Raw genomic sequence first — 16,504 nt, forward strand, 5'->3', positions numbered from 1 at the left:
AAGTTGTCCAATCACTTACTCCTGATCTTAGTTTCTTTGTTGCTATTGCCGTTAGATACTGAAAAAATAATGAAAGCATTGTCAAATGCAAAAAAGGCTCTCCCTTTCAGAATGATGAGCACAACTTGCAAATGTGATTTTTAATCAGCACTGAGAAAGCACTCATGGAAGTTTCATGGAGTTACAGAAAGATCAGATGCTTAGGTCAAAGTAAAAGTCTCATTAAAACTGCGTTAGAAATCAGATCGGTTAGAATGGGTGCCGTTAATTGAGCAGATTCCTGTCAGTTGTTCTTGTAAGGTGAATTCCGTTAGCAAGACCAGCATTTATTGCCTATGTCTAATTTCCATTCAGAATATGGTGGTGAACCCCAGTGATCCTCGTGGTGCAGGGACACTAACTGATATGTTTCAAAGAGAGCCACAGAATTCTAAACAAGTGACAGTGAAGGGACAATGATATTGATTCAAGCCAGGATGCTGTGTAACCTTGGAGATTGTATTCCTCCCCACATGATGCTCACAGCGATGGAAATAGTGGGACAATCTCTTGCTGTTCTTATTTTGGGGGGAATGTACAGAGTGATGTAGTTAAGGTCATTTCTGAGGGAGTCTGAAGTAGCATTTTGAACACAGAGCTGAACTCTCCTTTTACGTACGCTCTGCCAGCTCTGCATGTTTTATTTATAAACCTTGTGAATAATTTAGGATGAAAATGTGTTGCTGAAAAAGCGCAGCAGGTCAGGCAGCATCCAAGGAGCAGGAGAATCGACGTTTCGGGCATAAGCCCTTCTTCAGGAATGAGGAAAGTGTGCCCAGCAGGCTCAGATAAAAAGTAGGGAGGAGGGACTTGCGGGAGGGGCGTTGGAAATGCGATAGGTGGAAGGAGGTTAAGATGAGGGTGATAGGCCAGAGTGGGGGTGGGGGCGGAGAGGACAGGAAGAAGATTGCAGGTTAGGAAGGTGGTGCTGAGTTCGAGGGTTGGGACTGAAACAAGGTGGGGTGAGGGGAAATGAGGCAACTGGAGAAATCTGAGTTCATCCCTTGTGGTTGGAGGGTTCCTATGCGGAAGGTGAGGCGCTCTTCCTCCAGCCGTCATGTTGCTATGGTCTGGCGATGGAGGAGTCCAAGGACCTGCATGTCCTTGGTGGAGTGGGGGGCGGGGGTATTTGAAGTGTTTTGCCAAAGGGGTGGTTGGGTTAGTTGGTCCGGGTGTCCCAGAGGTGTTCTCTGAAACGTTCCGCAAGTAGGCGGCCTGTCTCCCCAATATAGAATAGGCCACATCGGGTGCAGCGGATGCAGTAAATGATATGTGTGGAGTGCAGGTGAATTTGTGGCGATATGGAAAGATCCCTTGGGGCCTGGCAATTAGACTTTCTCATTGCTCGGACTAAATCTAAAGTTGCTCAATCTCTAATGGATTGTGCTACGTTAAATTTAAACTGAGGAGGTGTGGGTGGCATTAATTGCACATTTGTCATTGTACATTCCCACTTTTGAACTTATGATGGACGGAAGGACATTGATGAAGCAGCTGGATATGGCTTGGCCTGGGATATTTCGCTGCAAAACTGGGCCTTTGTAATGCAGTACTTGGAGGTGTATAGTAAAATAGGGCTGAGTCAGCATGAAATCGTCAAGGAGAGGTCACGCTGACAAGTCTGGCAGAATTCTTTCAGATGATAATGTGCAAGTTTGACATGGAAGGATGTGATTTGATTGTCTAATTGGGACTCTGCGAAATATGAATCTGCCTTAAATTGAATTTTGTTCATCTATTGGTTACATGTGGCATAAGTAGAGATATAAAAACATTTAAAAATAAAAAAAAACAAATTCAGTGCTAGCTAAATTCAATAACGATGGTGGGTCGGGGGATGTGTTATTTCTGCATCATGTGGTAGCTGGAGACATTCACTGTCTCGCTCAGCAATCCTAACCTGCGGTGTGACCAGTTCACGAAATGTGCTATCCACTCCCTCCTCAGCATCGCGGATACTCCACAGTGAGTCCATCCGCAGCTGCAGAGCCATCATGCGGTCAAACAACAGCTGCAGCTGGACACATTTCTTGCAAGTGTAAGAGTCAGGAACGACAGACACGTTCCTAAGCTCCCACATCAAGCAACAGTCACAGGGCACGTGTCTGAGGTCCCCTGCTATTGTAAGCTTAACTTTATATGAACTAACTAAAACCAAACAATGCACTTAAATAAATGAAAAGGATGGATAAGATATAAAAGCCTTACCTTACAGGATCGTTTTCTTCTGGTTAGTGGAGGGGGGCGTTTGGGAGATATACGTGTAGTATCTCGGTATAGCCACAGGCCAGATATAAATTAAGCCCTAACCTTCCCATCAGCCCTCGCTTCACTCCTCCTCCTCTCCCCGCCGCTCTGGAAAATGGAGGTTGTTGTCAAGCAGGTTTGGTGGAGGTGATAGATATCAGATCCTGTAATCACTGGACTGATTCAGAGGACTCCTCTTTCCCAGTTAATGAACTCACTCTTAAGTACTTATTGTCAAGTCTGTCCATTTTAAAGACAATGTAATTGCCGGAGTTGTGCTGAAGTGATATTTACATTTTCATGCGACAAGATTATTCAATGCGCCAATGAGGTTAGGAATAGGATGGAGGTAGAGTTAAATACATGGGCAAAGAACTGGTAGAGGAGGCAGCACTTCCGATATGTGTATCATTGGGATTCCCAAGTCCATCTCTTAAACAAATCTCTATAATATTAACATAGCATTGATATATAGTCACCCAAGCTCCACGTTCATGCGTCTTGCCTGTCATACTCCTCACATTATAATCAGTGCACTTCAGACTGCCAGGCTCATTGTGTTCAGTAACCTCTGTCTGTTTGTTGTTGGTCTTAGTTGTACTGGGATTAGTCACCAACCCCGCCTCAGTCGTCTACTTGTGGACCTACGGCTCTGGTACCCACTGTTTCCCCCTTCCCCCCAACGACCACACTAGCTTAAACCCTCCTGTTTGACAACAGCAAACCTGCCTGCCAGGAGATTGCTGTCAGTTCAGGTCCATCCCGTTCTTCTTGCGAACATCCTACCGACCTGCAAATCCCAATGATCCCCATATCGGAGACTGCTGCCAATTAAGGTCCATCCTGTCCTTCTTGTGTATACCCTATCGACTCAGGATCTGATGGCATTGGACTGAAGTGTGTTTATGTCAATGCAATGATTATTATGGGTAAGGCAGATGAGCTTACAGCCTGATTCAAAACATGGAAGCATGATGTTGCAGTTATTACAGGCATTTAGTTTGGAGAGGGACAGGACTGGGCGTTCAACATTCCAGTGTTAGATGAGATATAAAGGAAGGTAAAAGAGGTGGAGGAGCTGTATTACTAATCAGGGATCATGTTGCATTTGCACTCAGAGAGGTCGTACTGGAGGGCTCATCCACTGATGCAATATGAGTAGAGTACAAAAATAAGATTGATGCAATTACTGTGTTTGGATGATACTATAGTCCGTTCAACAGCCACCGAGGCTTTGAGAACAAATGTGTGAACCAGTTATGGAAAGGTGTAATAAAAACAGAGTTGTCATAGTGATTGACTTCAAAATCCCCAATATTAACTGGGACTCCCTTAGAGCAATTGGCTTAGACGGGGCAGAATTTGGTGCATCCAAGCGGGTTACTTGAATGTGTATGTGGGTAGTCCACTCCAGGAAGGGCCGTACTGGACCTCGTATTGGCTAATGAGCCTGGACTGTTGACTGACATTTCAGGGACAGCATTGTGGAATCATTTTGGAAACTCCTTCAGTTTTAAGATAGCTAAGAACATGCATAAGTCAGGACCTTTTGAGAAGCTATGGAATTGGAGTAAGGCAAGTTATGTCAGTATCAGGCAGGAGCTAGGGGGTGTTAATTGGGAGGAGTAGCTATCAGACAAATCCACATTTTGTATGTGGCAACTGTTTATTAAATCCTGATTGCAATATCATCTGGCGAACGTCCTCTCGACTGTTCGAATTTCAATCTATTTTATTTGAACAGATATTTCGAAGTCGCTGTATACCAGAGAACAGAAAGAGATAATGGATGATTGTGACCTGTGTCCTTCACTGAATCAGATTGTCTCCACAGGCACCTAATATTTTTATTGTGGGTCAGAGCACCACAGAATTAATACAGCACAGACGGAAACCATTCAGTCCTTCGTACATTCACGAACTCTCCAACTATGCAATCAGAAAGCAGAGAGGGTTATTGGAGATAGACAGAGAGAGAGAGAGAGAGAGAGAGAGAGAGAGAGAATGAAATAGAAAGAAAGAATGTGAAGGGAGATGAACAGAGAGGAGAGAAAACGGAGTGACAGAGTGAGTGAGAAATGAAGGGGTGTGAAATGGGGATGAAATTAGGTAGATCAGGAGACAGCATGAGGAGACATAGACAGAACATGGAAGTTTTATTTAAACATTTCCCCTGGACCAAAAGGTCTTTGTTTGGGAGCCATACCCTGTGAGCACCATGGTGATACTGGTTGTGATCCCAGATCATTTATCTTCTATAATATCTCAGAGTTGAGTGGCTGACAGCTAAACAGAATCCAATAGACCAATTGACTGGCTCCAGAGAGAAGGTGGACTGTGCCAATGCTAGCAGGAACTGATAACCCCCTGAGACACTGTGCGAGAGAAATGAAATTAAATCAATAGGAAGAAATAACATAGGGTCAGATGGTGCAGCATCTGCATATGTAAAATTGAGGAAGCACAATGTTAAAGCAACGACAGTTGGTGTCTTATACAGGCCTCCAAACAGTAGTGAGGAGCTGGGCCATCAGATATGTCAGGAGATAGAAAAGATGTGTAGGAAAAGCACGGTTACAGTGATCATGGGCGATGTCAATATTCGGGGGGAATGGGAAAATCTGATTGGTAGTGGATTGTAAGAAAAGAAATTCATGAAATGTCTACAAGATTTTTTTTGAGTAGCTTGTGGTGCAATCCACGAGGGAACAGGCAATCCTGGATTTCGTGTTGTGCAAAGAGGCAGACTAGATAAGGGATCTTAAATTGACGCAAGCCGTCGGAAGCAGTGATGATAGCATGGTTGAATTTATACTACAATTTCAGAGGCAGAAGATAGAATCAGAGGCAACAGTACTTCAGCTGAATAAAGGCAACTGCAGAGGCATAAGGGAGAAGTTGGGTAGAGTTGACTGGGAGAGTAGCCTTGCAGAAAAGACAGTAGAACAGCAATGGCAGGAGGCTCTAAGAGTAATTTAGGAGACACAGCAGAGATACTTTGCAAGGACAAAGAGGCATGGTACAAGAAGGATGAGGCAACCATGGCTGACGCGGGAAGTTAGGGATAGCATCAAAGCAAAGGAGAGAAGTATATAATGTGGTGAAGGGCAGTGTGAAACCAAAGTATTGGGAAGCTTATAAAGACCAACAGAGGGCAACAAAAATGTTTCAGGAGGGAGAAAATTAAATAATGAGGTAAGCTAGCCACTTAGATATATAAAGTGCAAAAGAGAGGCAAAAGTAGATATTGGAAATGATGCCAGAGAGGTGGTGGTGGGGAACAAAGGATTGGCTGAGGAACTTTGCGTCAGTCTTCACAGTGGAAGACAGGATTACTTTCCCAAAAAAATCAACAGAGTGAGGGGAAGAACAGAGTATGGTGGTCATCACCAAAGAGAACGGGTTAGAAAACTGAACAGCCAGAATGCAGATAAATAATCTGGACCAGATGGACTACACCCAAGCCTTGTAAGGGAGATAGCTGAAGGTGTAGTGCAAGCGTTAGTTGTGATCTTTCAGGAATGACTAGAATCAGGAAAGGGCAAAGTGGACTGGAAAAACTCTAACGTGACACCCCGTTTAACAAGGGATTAAGGCAGAAGATATAAAATTACAGACTGATTAACCTAACCTCAGTTGTGAGTAAGATTCTGAAATCCATCATGAAGGATGGGATTTCTGAATACTTGGATGTCGATGGTAAAATAGGGCAGAGTTAGCCTGGTTTCATCAAGGGGCAGTCATGCCTGACAAACATACTAGAATGTTTTGAGGAAGTACTGAGCAGATTCGGAGAGCCAATGGATATTATTACCTACACCTCATGACGTCCTTTGACAAATTGCTACACTGGAGGTTATAGAGAAAGGGGACCCATTGTGTCAGAGGCAACGTGCTGGCATCGATTGAAGCCAACAGAGAGTAAGCATAAAATCTGCCATCTCACGATGACAGTCAGTGACAAGCATTGCCGCAAGGCTCAGTGTTGGGAGCACCAAATTTCACCTTATACAGCTAACGATCTAGATGAAGGAACAGAGGGCACTTTGGCTAATTTTTAGTATTAGAATCACCATAGTGTGGAAACAGGCCTTCTGGCAAAATAAGTCCTACACCACCCCTCCGAAGAGTAATCCAAGCAGACCCATTTTCTGCTGACTAAGAACGTAATATCTGGGCAATTTAACATACCAATTTCACCTGATCTGCACATGTTTGGACTGCAGCAGGAAACCAGAACACCCGCAGGGAACCCACGCAGATATGGGGAGAATACACAAACTCCAAACTAGCATTGACCCGAAGTGGGAATCGAGCCCGTGTCCCTGAGACTGTACTAACCACTAAGCCACCATGCCACCGACAGCTTGATGTTCAGACAGTACAAAGAAATGAAGAGGGTCAGATAGCATTGAAGAGGTAGTGAGCTTGTGGAAAGTTGCTCCACCGATTCTCCTCAGCTTCTCAAACCTCTGTACTTGAACCCCACCCTTCCTACCACAACAAGGATAGACTGCCATGATCCTTAAGTTCCACCCCACCAACCTCCAGATAGAATCATCATCCTCAACTATTTCTGCCACCTCCAGGCAGACCCCACCACCAGAGATATATTTCTCTCCCCACCCCTATCAGCATTCTGCGGAGAGCATTCCCTCCACAACTCCCTCATTAGGTCCACGCCCCAACCCCCCAACCAAGCCAGCATCCACTCCCAGCACCTTTCCTTGCCATCCCAAGTTGTGTAAAATGCGCGCCCACACCTTCCCTCTCAACTCCATCAAAGGCCCTAAAGGATCCTTCCACACCCCGTAGACATTGTACTTTGTCCATTGTTCCCTGTCTCCTTTACATTGAGGAGACAGGATGTCAAATTTTGGAACGTTTCAGGGAGCATCACTGGGACACACACACACACAAACACATACACACACACACACACACACACACACACACACACACACACAATGACCCTGCCACCCTATGGCCGAAAACTTAAACTCTCCCTCCCAATCCGCCAAAGACATGCCAGTCTTGGGTCTGCTCCACTGCCAAACCCAAGTCACCGAACACCTGGAGGAACAACATCTCATCTTCCACCCTGGGACCGTGCAACCACATGGTATCAATGTCAATTTCACCAATTTCCTCATCTCACCTTCCGCACCTTATCTCAAATCGAACGCTCCAACTTCGCACTGTCCCTTTGAATTGTCCAATCTCTCCATCTTCCCTGTCCTTCACGATCACGATCCACCTTCGTCGAACTATCGCATTCCACGCTACCATCCCCCCAGCCTCAGCCTCTCCTATTTATCTTTCAGCACCGTTTCGCCCACCCTCCTCAATCCTGACAAAGAGCTTATGCTTGAAACGTCGCACCTCCTGCTCCTCGGATGTTGCCTGACCGGCTGTGCTTTTCTAGCACCACACTTTTGGGCTGTGATCTCTTGCATCTGCAGTCCTCACCTTCGCCTGCAGATGTGGGCAGTTTGGGAGATTGGGTAAAGAGCTGGTCAATAGAGTACAGTGCGCGAAAGTGTGTGGTCGTGCTCTTTGCCAGAAAGATAAGAGGCATGGACTATTTTCAATATTAAGAGTAAAATCAGAAGTCTGAAGTGCAGAGACTTGGGAGTTCTAGTCCAGGAGTCTCTCAAGGTCGACTTGCAGGTTGTCACTAGTAAGGGAAGCAAACACAATGAAGCTATTCATTTCAAAAGGGTTTGAATATAAAAGCAGGGATATACTTCTGAGGCTGTATAAGGCTCTGGTCAGACTATATTTGGAGCATTGTGTGCAGTTTTCGGCCCCGCATCTCAGGAAGGATTTTCTGACACTGGAGGATGTTCAGAGAAGATTCATAGGAATGGTTTTCGAATGAAAAGCTTAACATATGTGTAACATTTAAGGACTCGGGGTCAGTATATGATGGAGTTTAGAATTATCTGGGGAATCTAATTGAAACTTACCAAATACTGAATGACGTGGACAGACAGGATGTTGGAAAGATGTTTCTATTGATAGGAGAGACGAGGACTCTAGACCCCAGCATAAAGGGAAGACCTTTTAGAACAGAGATAAGGAGAAACTTCTTCAGCCAGAGAGTCGGGGATCTATGGAATTCACGGCCACAGAAGCTGGAGAGACCAGGTCATTATGTATATTTAAGACTGAGCTCGATAGGTTCTTGATTGTCAAGGAGACCAAGGGTTATGGGGAGAAAGCGGGAGAGTGATGTTGAGAAGCTTAACAGAAATAATCAAATGGCGGAGCAGACTCAATGGGCAGAAAGGCCACATTTCTGCTCCTATGTCTTCTGATCTTCTGGTTAATGTTGGCTCTCCTCATCCCTTATTATAGCTGCATCATGATTCTGACCTAATGATTTATAAAGAGGCACGTTCCAATACTGATGACTGGCAATATCATTATCTCTCCCTCCAGTCGCAGCAGCCATTTCCTCCAATTCTCTCTGATTTCTGTCTCCTCCCCAATGTCATAATCACACAGTAATTGAAGTCTAATAAATTATACTTTATCAGAGTTCATTGACATCAATAACATCAACAGCATGACCCTTACTTGCCCCTTCTCATCCTCAAATAACAATCTGAATTGTATTTGTCATGTACAATTCTCTGTTAACATTCCACGCAGTTTGCCTGTTATAATCCATGTTATATTAAGCACATTTTCCCATCAGATTTTGGGCTATAAAAGTTAATTCATCAATATAATCACTGATCAATAATTTCAGGCTATCATTTCTATTGATAAATGGAGAAACTCGTTTATGTTCCAACAATTCTCTGTCATTGCTCTCATATCCAAGGCAGATTGAATGATTACACACAAACAATCTGCCATCTCCAACATCCATTCCCACAGTCACTCCAACATATCCCATGCGGACTGTGAAAATTTTAAACGTTATTTTGAATTTTAATAAAATTAATATTGAATTGAAAGTGTTTAACTGGAGCTAATTGTTCACCGACTGTGATTCTTGTCAATCTCTGTGGATTCTAATTATCCCAGTGGAGGGTTCCATCGTCAAACGATAAATGGGCTCTGTCAATGTATTATCCAATAGTGTGAGAGGGAGTATCACCGACAGCACTAACAGGGATCAGCAGCTCCAAAGGGAAGAGAGGAGAGATCAGAATCTGAGAACATTACACTCGAATGTTCCAACAATGGATCAGAATCTGTGAACATGAGACTGGAATGTTCCCACAATGAACAGGAGTTTATCCTGGGTCTTTACTTTCTTTCTCAGCCTTGGATATCATTAGCATGGCTGATCCAGGAAATCCTTTGGATTATTCAAGGTGGTTACTAACCCATCCTCACTATAGTTGGTGTTCTTAGTAAGTCATTCTCTTTGACTGTTAAACTGGGTCGAACTGAATTTCTGCTCATGATATGTAAATATTAGGAAATGGCAATCAATGTCTTCAGTTCCAATCAAAAGTTCCTTTCCTTATAAAATATATAAAGCAAATTACTATTTACAAATTACTCACTGATATGCGAGAAGGAGCTCAAACTCCATAATCCTTTCTGTCCTGCACAAATTTACATTTCCATATCCTCCCTACCCACCAATCCTGTCCAATCCCACCATTATGATATCCCAGTCGTCTCCTCAGCCTCAGTGCAATTCCTGAATGAACCATCGTTTGTGTTTTTGTTAAATCCGATACAGCTGTTTCTTCAAATCTCTTCAAACCACATGTCCACTACAAAATAATTGCATTTGAGATGTTTAACTAGTTCTCTGAACAGAATCTGTCAGATGTAAGACAGTGTATATTGCTCAAGTCAATAACGCTTAACCTACTGCCATCGAATAATAATCCATTGATACCTCATGAAAGAAATTGATGTAATTAAAATGAAACCATTATCATTTGTGAGAAAAAGCCCGTCTGCTTGCCTCATGTCCTTATGAGAAAACAATGGGTCATTTTTGCCTGTTCAGGTCTCCGTGTGACTGCAATCCCACAGCAATGTAGTTTACTCTTTACTGTCCTGTGGAGCAGCTGAACCAGCCACTCAGTTTCAGATCGGTATAACATGCTGGTCTGACCAGGGCTGCACACATCCCGTGAGGGAAGAACAAATGGAAAGATAGCTCCTCCCTCTGCCTGTTTACCATATTCCCACAGCTCATTTCCACTGGGGGAGGTGACCATTCCTTGTTTTAGGTGGATTCTATATCTTTGAAGTTCTCCACAAGAGTGATGTCCATCTCCATCTCTGGTGTTGGCTTTATTGATGTTGATGTATAGACGTCAGGAACTTGTAAATTTCACGTCAGTCTCAGGGCAGAGAGAAGGAATGGCTTTTTCACACCACAGGAAAGAAACAGAGACGGCAAAGTGAGGGAAGGGAATTATTATGATCATCCCTGAGAGTGTTGTTGAGGCAGTATTTAGGGTATTGTGGGCAGATTTTCTCTCCTTTATAAGGAATGATCTCCTCGTCACAGAGAGAGTGTGAAAGAGTATCAACAGACTAATCACTGGGATCATGGTACCATGAGGAGTGAGTGAAGATTAATCTGTAGCGGAGTGAGATAAGAAGAGGTAATTGCATTGAAACTTAAGGGGAATGAACAAAAACTCATTATGTTCTAAACAGACACTAAGAACGTGATAAATTCCATTGTTTGGTTTTTTTACGCGAGTTATAATTCTCGATAGTTTAAATGCCTCTGAGATCGTTTCTCCTACTTCAGCCCCACTGTCCATGTCGATTGATGGACAGGTTCAGGGTTTGCATACAGTCTCCGACATTAATATAGTGCATTCGGTTTGTGTGATTCTGCACAGAACGTCATGTTATCCACAATCCCGACAGCAGCCAAAATACCTTCACTCTCAAACAGTTAACTATTCCCAACAGCTTCTGTCCTGGATGGAGAATATGGGCCTGTCTTCTCGGAGGGGGAAGATGTCTCCTTGAGACTTCTCACAAAATATTTGGCTTCTCTCCTCACTGCCAGGAAACTATGTTAAAATGGGACACGTTCCACATGCAATGGGGCTACGAGGAACATCATGGAGCCGTCTCTGAGTGCAGTCTCTGCTCCGATTGTTTGTCACATTGGAGCATCGATGACATCCTCCTTTTTCTACATAAGCCCTTGAGGGGATGAATGTTCTCATCCAGGTCACATGGAACACGCTAAACGGTCTGATTGGATTTTTCACATCCCTGTTTAGCAGTTAGATGCACTGACGAGACTGCTTCTTTTCATGTGGAACAGGTAGAAGGGTTGAATGGTTTGTCCCTCTTCTTGTTCATTCGTTTCAATGGCCTGAATTACTTCCTCATATCCGGGTGCAACCACATTGAGATGCTGAATGAGCTCCTATTTTAACTGTGGAAATGTGCAGTATCTGGCCGTGCTGTATTATGAATGTTACCAACACTTTAACAGCACAAGCCTGAACGTTGTCCGGATCTTGCTGCATATGGACGCAGGCTGGTTCAGGAGCTGCCAGTGTAAAAAATGTTCTGAATATTGTCTGATCTTCAGTGACCATCACAACTTCTGACCTTTGGTGGTGGAAAGGATTGATGTAGCAGCTGGAGCTGTTTGTGTTAAGGAAGCTCCCCTGAGGATGTCTTGAAGTGATGCCCTGGAACTGAAAGGATTGATGTCCACAAACCACGCATATCTTCTGTTGTGCTATGGATGACCCCAACCAGAAGAGATATTGTGGCTGATGCCCACTAAATTTAATTTAGTCAGCGTTCCTTGATACCATACTGAGTCACCTCGGGCCTTCATATCAGGGTCTGCCACTCTTAGCTGGGCTCCTGTGTGCACCTCTTTTGAACTCATCAATAGGTCATTGTGTCTGTGTGGGGAGTGTTTTCTTCTCACAGAGGATAATGCATGTCAGGAACTATCTGGCTGAGAGAGTTCGGGGACCTAGATCACTGAAAGTAGTTACAGTGGAGGTAGATTGTTTTTTGCCCACTATCATTTTGTTGAAGGGTGTGAAGAATTGCGAATTGAATGGAATTGCTACTAACAGTGGTTCAGCCATCATGGTATACAATGGCACAGCAGGATTGACTGGCTGAATTACCTCATCCTGTTCCTTATGTTGTCATATCCCGTAACTGTAAAGTTTCTGGTTGTAATTTTCCTGAATGTTGCAGTCAGAGAGAGCAAAGTATTTTGTGTATCAGCTCTGAGTTATGTCTATGGTCTGTATTAACAGTGAAGCTGGGTCCACTACATGACCAACAAACGAACCACAAGTTGCAGAGCAGAAACACTATGTAAAGAGACCAGAGGCATCTTTCGAACCCAGCTTGTATTACCCAATAATATTTTCCAACCACACCATACTGTGTGTGTCAGTCTGGAGGAACTGAATGATATCCTATGTTACTGTGAACCAGGTATTTGGTGCAAGTGGCCTCCATCTGCTCCTGTGCGGGGCTGAATAGAACATTGGAAAATTTGAGTGCGGAGCAGGAGTGAGTCATTAACCACTTTGCCACTGCTGTACCAGGTACTAAGTCGTAGCTGATCTGGTTGTGACCTTAGCCGCACTTTGCTGTATGCACCATTTCCATTCATTCATTTCTCTGTTCAATACAAACACCTAGACATCACATACTTCTGGGAAAGGGAATTCCCACTTTTACAGCTCTTTCAGAATTTCTCATTCGTGTTCCAACCAATGTTACAGGGTCACTGATTCCTTTTGCATTCACACTCCTCCACTGGTTACAGGAAATTTCAAAGTTTAGTGATAAGGCCAATGATATAAGTGTCAACCTGGTTCACCTTCTAGAGAAATGTGACAAACACACAAACGTGCCGCTGCATGCACACATGAACACACACATTTTAAGACAAAACAAAAAAATAAAGCTTTCCAGATTTCTTTAATAGCTGAACTCGTAAAAAATGGAAAGATGACAGAATGTCCCAAATGTTATTCGGTTCTCTGAAGTTCTTCCGCTCACACAAGCTGCTTGTAATGGGCTATCTCCCCGGAACAGTTGGATTTGGTTCAATTCACTTTATGTCAGATAGTGGAAAGATGCCAAAGAATCTTTCATCAGGAAACCTACACGATTGGTAAAGATGACGCAGGATATTTTTTTCTCTTGTCAGGTGGAAGAAAATGAGAGAGGGGGGCACGAGGCTGCTGCTTCTGTGGCAGGTAACATTTTTTATCTCTCCCTGTGTTAAACTATGCAATAATGCCAACTGAACACCAAAAAGGACCACGTGTGATTTCCTTGAAAATTCTCTGCAATGGATGATAAGATCCTATATACAAATGCATCATTACTGCTGTTGTACACAGTGCCTTTTTTGAGCAAAAAAAAAATCCCAGCTGCATAATTTCATGGCATGTTTACATGTGCCTGCATAATTTAAAGGAATCGGTTGATGTCTTCATTATATCTGCGTTAAAATCAATGTTATGACAGAGTGTCAAGCCCTTCTGCTAATTTAAACCAGACACACAGAAAAAAAATCACCTCGCCTCATAGTTTGTAAAAGTGTGAGTGACAAAGAACGACCAAATCCCTCTATCTATCGAAAGCAATAAAAGTTTATTCTTTAACTCCAAGAAAAAAAAGAGAACATTAAACAACAACTTTCCACACTGTACTCATCCTGGTCTGATCAGTTTATCTACTTCCCACTCTACAGCAATGTACTGATCCAATAAAACCACCCGATAAAGATTTACAAACAAAAAATTGAACTTCAAAACCCCCAGTGAGTTATGTCGATTTTCCTGTGAATCTTCATCTGTAGGTTTGCCCGGGTATTTTCTTCGGTCTTCAACTGCACAGATTTCATAGAAATAGGTACCTTTCAAAGAGCGATTCTGCAGGCAGTCTGCATTTATTAGTACTTTTTGCCGCCGTGGCCAACTGTTCAAATTACCCGATTTTATACAACAAAACACCAGAATGTCTCATTTGTTTTATCGCATTAAAATTCAAATTCGTTTGGATTTTGGTTTCTTGGGGCGTAAGTTAAACCGATCGGCCTAAATCGAATTTGTTGTATATCATAGCACTCAGCTCAACTGTTTCTTTCAGTCAAATGTTACATTTAAAAAAAAAATCAGCACGCTCTGTGTTTGTTAAGTCCTTGCCAACTTTTACTCCCTTTAAAAGGTGCAGTACACGCCTAAGCATTTTCATCAATCAACACATTTTATTCTTAACACTTATTCTGTAGTTTCAAACACCCTAACAAGATAAAATATGAATCCAGCTAATTTTTTTCACAAAATTGTGTATGGTTCAAAAAGATTTCGCATCCAATACCTAAACTGGTCATGCTTCTTATCAAAAGGCTTCCCAGGAACGTGTGTACAGGGAGAAGGAGAGGCATGTTTCAGTCACATTCCTGATTAAGGGCTGATGCCCGAAACATTGACTTTCCTGCTCCTCGGATGCTGCCTGACTTGCTGTGCTTTTCCATGGCAACATTTATTGACTCTGACCTCCAGCATCTGCAGTCTCGCTGTCCAGATGCAGTAAAACATTGCTACGATTAAACCCGGTAACCTTTCCCAGAAACAACATCATTTCATCCCACTTGCTACATCTGCGGACTACCTTAATGGATCGGAGCAGAAGTTGGCCATTCGGCTGCACCATTCAGAATGCTCAGGGCTGATCCGAATGTTCTGACCATCTTCTGGTCTGTTCCCAACACACATTGACCCTCCTGTGCAGGAAAGATCAGTCGTGGTCAGCCTTGAATAGCTTAAAAAACCGCGTCTTTACTGCTCTCTGAGGAGAAGGGCACCACAGATAGCATAACCCGAAAGGGAAAGGAACGTCCTTATTTCATTGCAGGACCCATTATTTTAAAACTGTTTTAAACTAACATCAAATTGCCACCTTTTTTGAAACATGAAGACAGAATAATTAGGAATAGACATAGACTATACAGCCCTCTAAACCTGTCCAACATTACCACTGACTATTTCCAATCAAATATGTATTAAACTCATTCTCCGCTCCTGTCCCAGGAAGAGAATACCAGATAGCATAACACCACACGAGCATTAAAAAAAGGAGCAGAATTAGGCAATTCGGCCCATCGAAGCTAAATGTCATTTAATATTTGTTTAGAGGTTTCTGAACATCATTCTAGTGACTTCTCTCGGTAACCCTTGGTACCCTTATTCATCAAAAACCTATCTATCTCTGGCTTATAGACACAAGTGCCTGCGTTTCTGTGTATCTGCATATGTGCGTGTGTGTTTGTTCATGTGTTTGTATGTCTGTGTATTTGTGTGTATACATTTGTTCTTCCGTATATTAGCCTCTCCGTTTTATATGTTATCCTTGATCATAGCCGCCAAAGATTTTTCATGCCCTCTCTTAGCTCTCCTAATCCCTTTGTTCAGCTCCCTCCTGGCTATCCTGTATCCCTCCAACGCTCTGTCTGAACCTTGTTTCCTCAGCCTTATGTAAGCCTCCTTCTTCCTCTTTACTAGATATTCAACCTCCCTCGTCAACCAAGGTTCCGTCACACGACCATCTCTTTCCTGCCTGACAGGTACATACATATCAAGGACACGTCGTATGTGTTCCTTGAAAAAGTTCCACATTTCAATGACATCCTTCCCTGACATCCTATGCACCCAACTTATGCTCCTTAGATCCTATCTTGCAGCATCGTATTTACCCTTCCCCCAATTGAAAAACCTACCCTGTTGCATGCACCGATCTCTCTCCATAACCAATGTGAAAGTCACAGAATTGTGGTCACCATCACCAAAATGCTCACCCGCTAACAAGCCCATCAATTGTCCCGGTTCGTTACCGAGTACCAAATCCAATATGGCCTCCCCTCTGGTCGGACAATGTACATACTGAGTTAGAAAAGCTTCCTAGATGCACTGCACAAACACCGCCCCCCCCCCCCCCCCCAATCTACTTGATCTAAAGAGCTTCCAATCAATATTTGGGAAGTTGAAATCGCCCATGACTACTACCCTGTGGCTTCTGTACTTTTCCAAAATCTGTTTCCCAATCTGTTTCTCCACATCTCTGCTGCTATTGGGGGGCGTATAGTAAACACCCAACAAGGTGACTGTTCCTTTCCTATTTCTGACTTCAGCCCATACTACCTCCAAAGGCAGATCCCCCTCGAACTGATCATGTCCCTCATAATCTAATGTATCTCAGTAAAGTCTTGTTA

Source organism: Chiloscyllium punctatum, chromosome 29 (assembly GCF_047496795.1).
Source record: "Chiloscyllium punctatum isolate Juve2018m chromosome 29, sChiPun1.3, whole genome shotgun sequence".
NCBI lineage: Eukaryota > Metazoa > Chordata > Chondrichthyes > Orectolobiformes > Hemiscylliidae > Chiloscyllium > Chiloscyllium punctatum.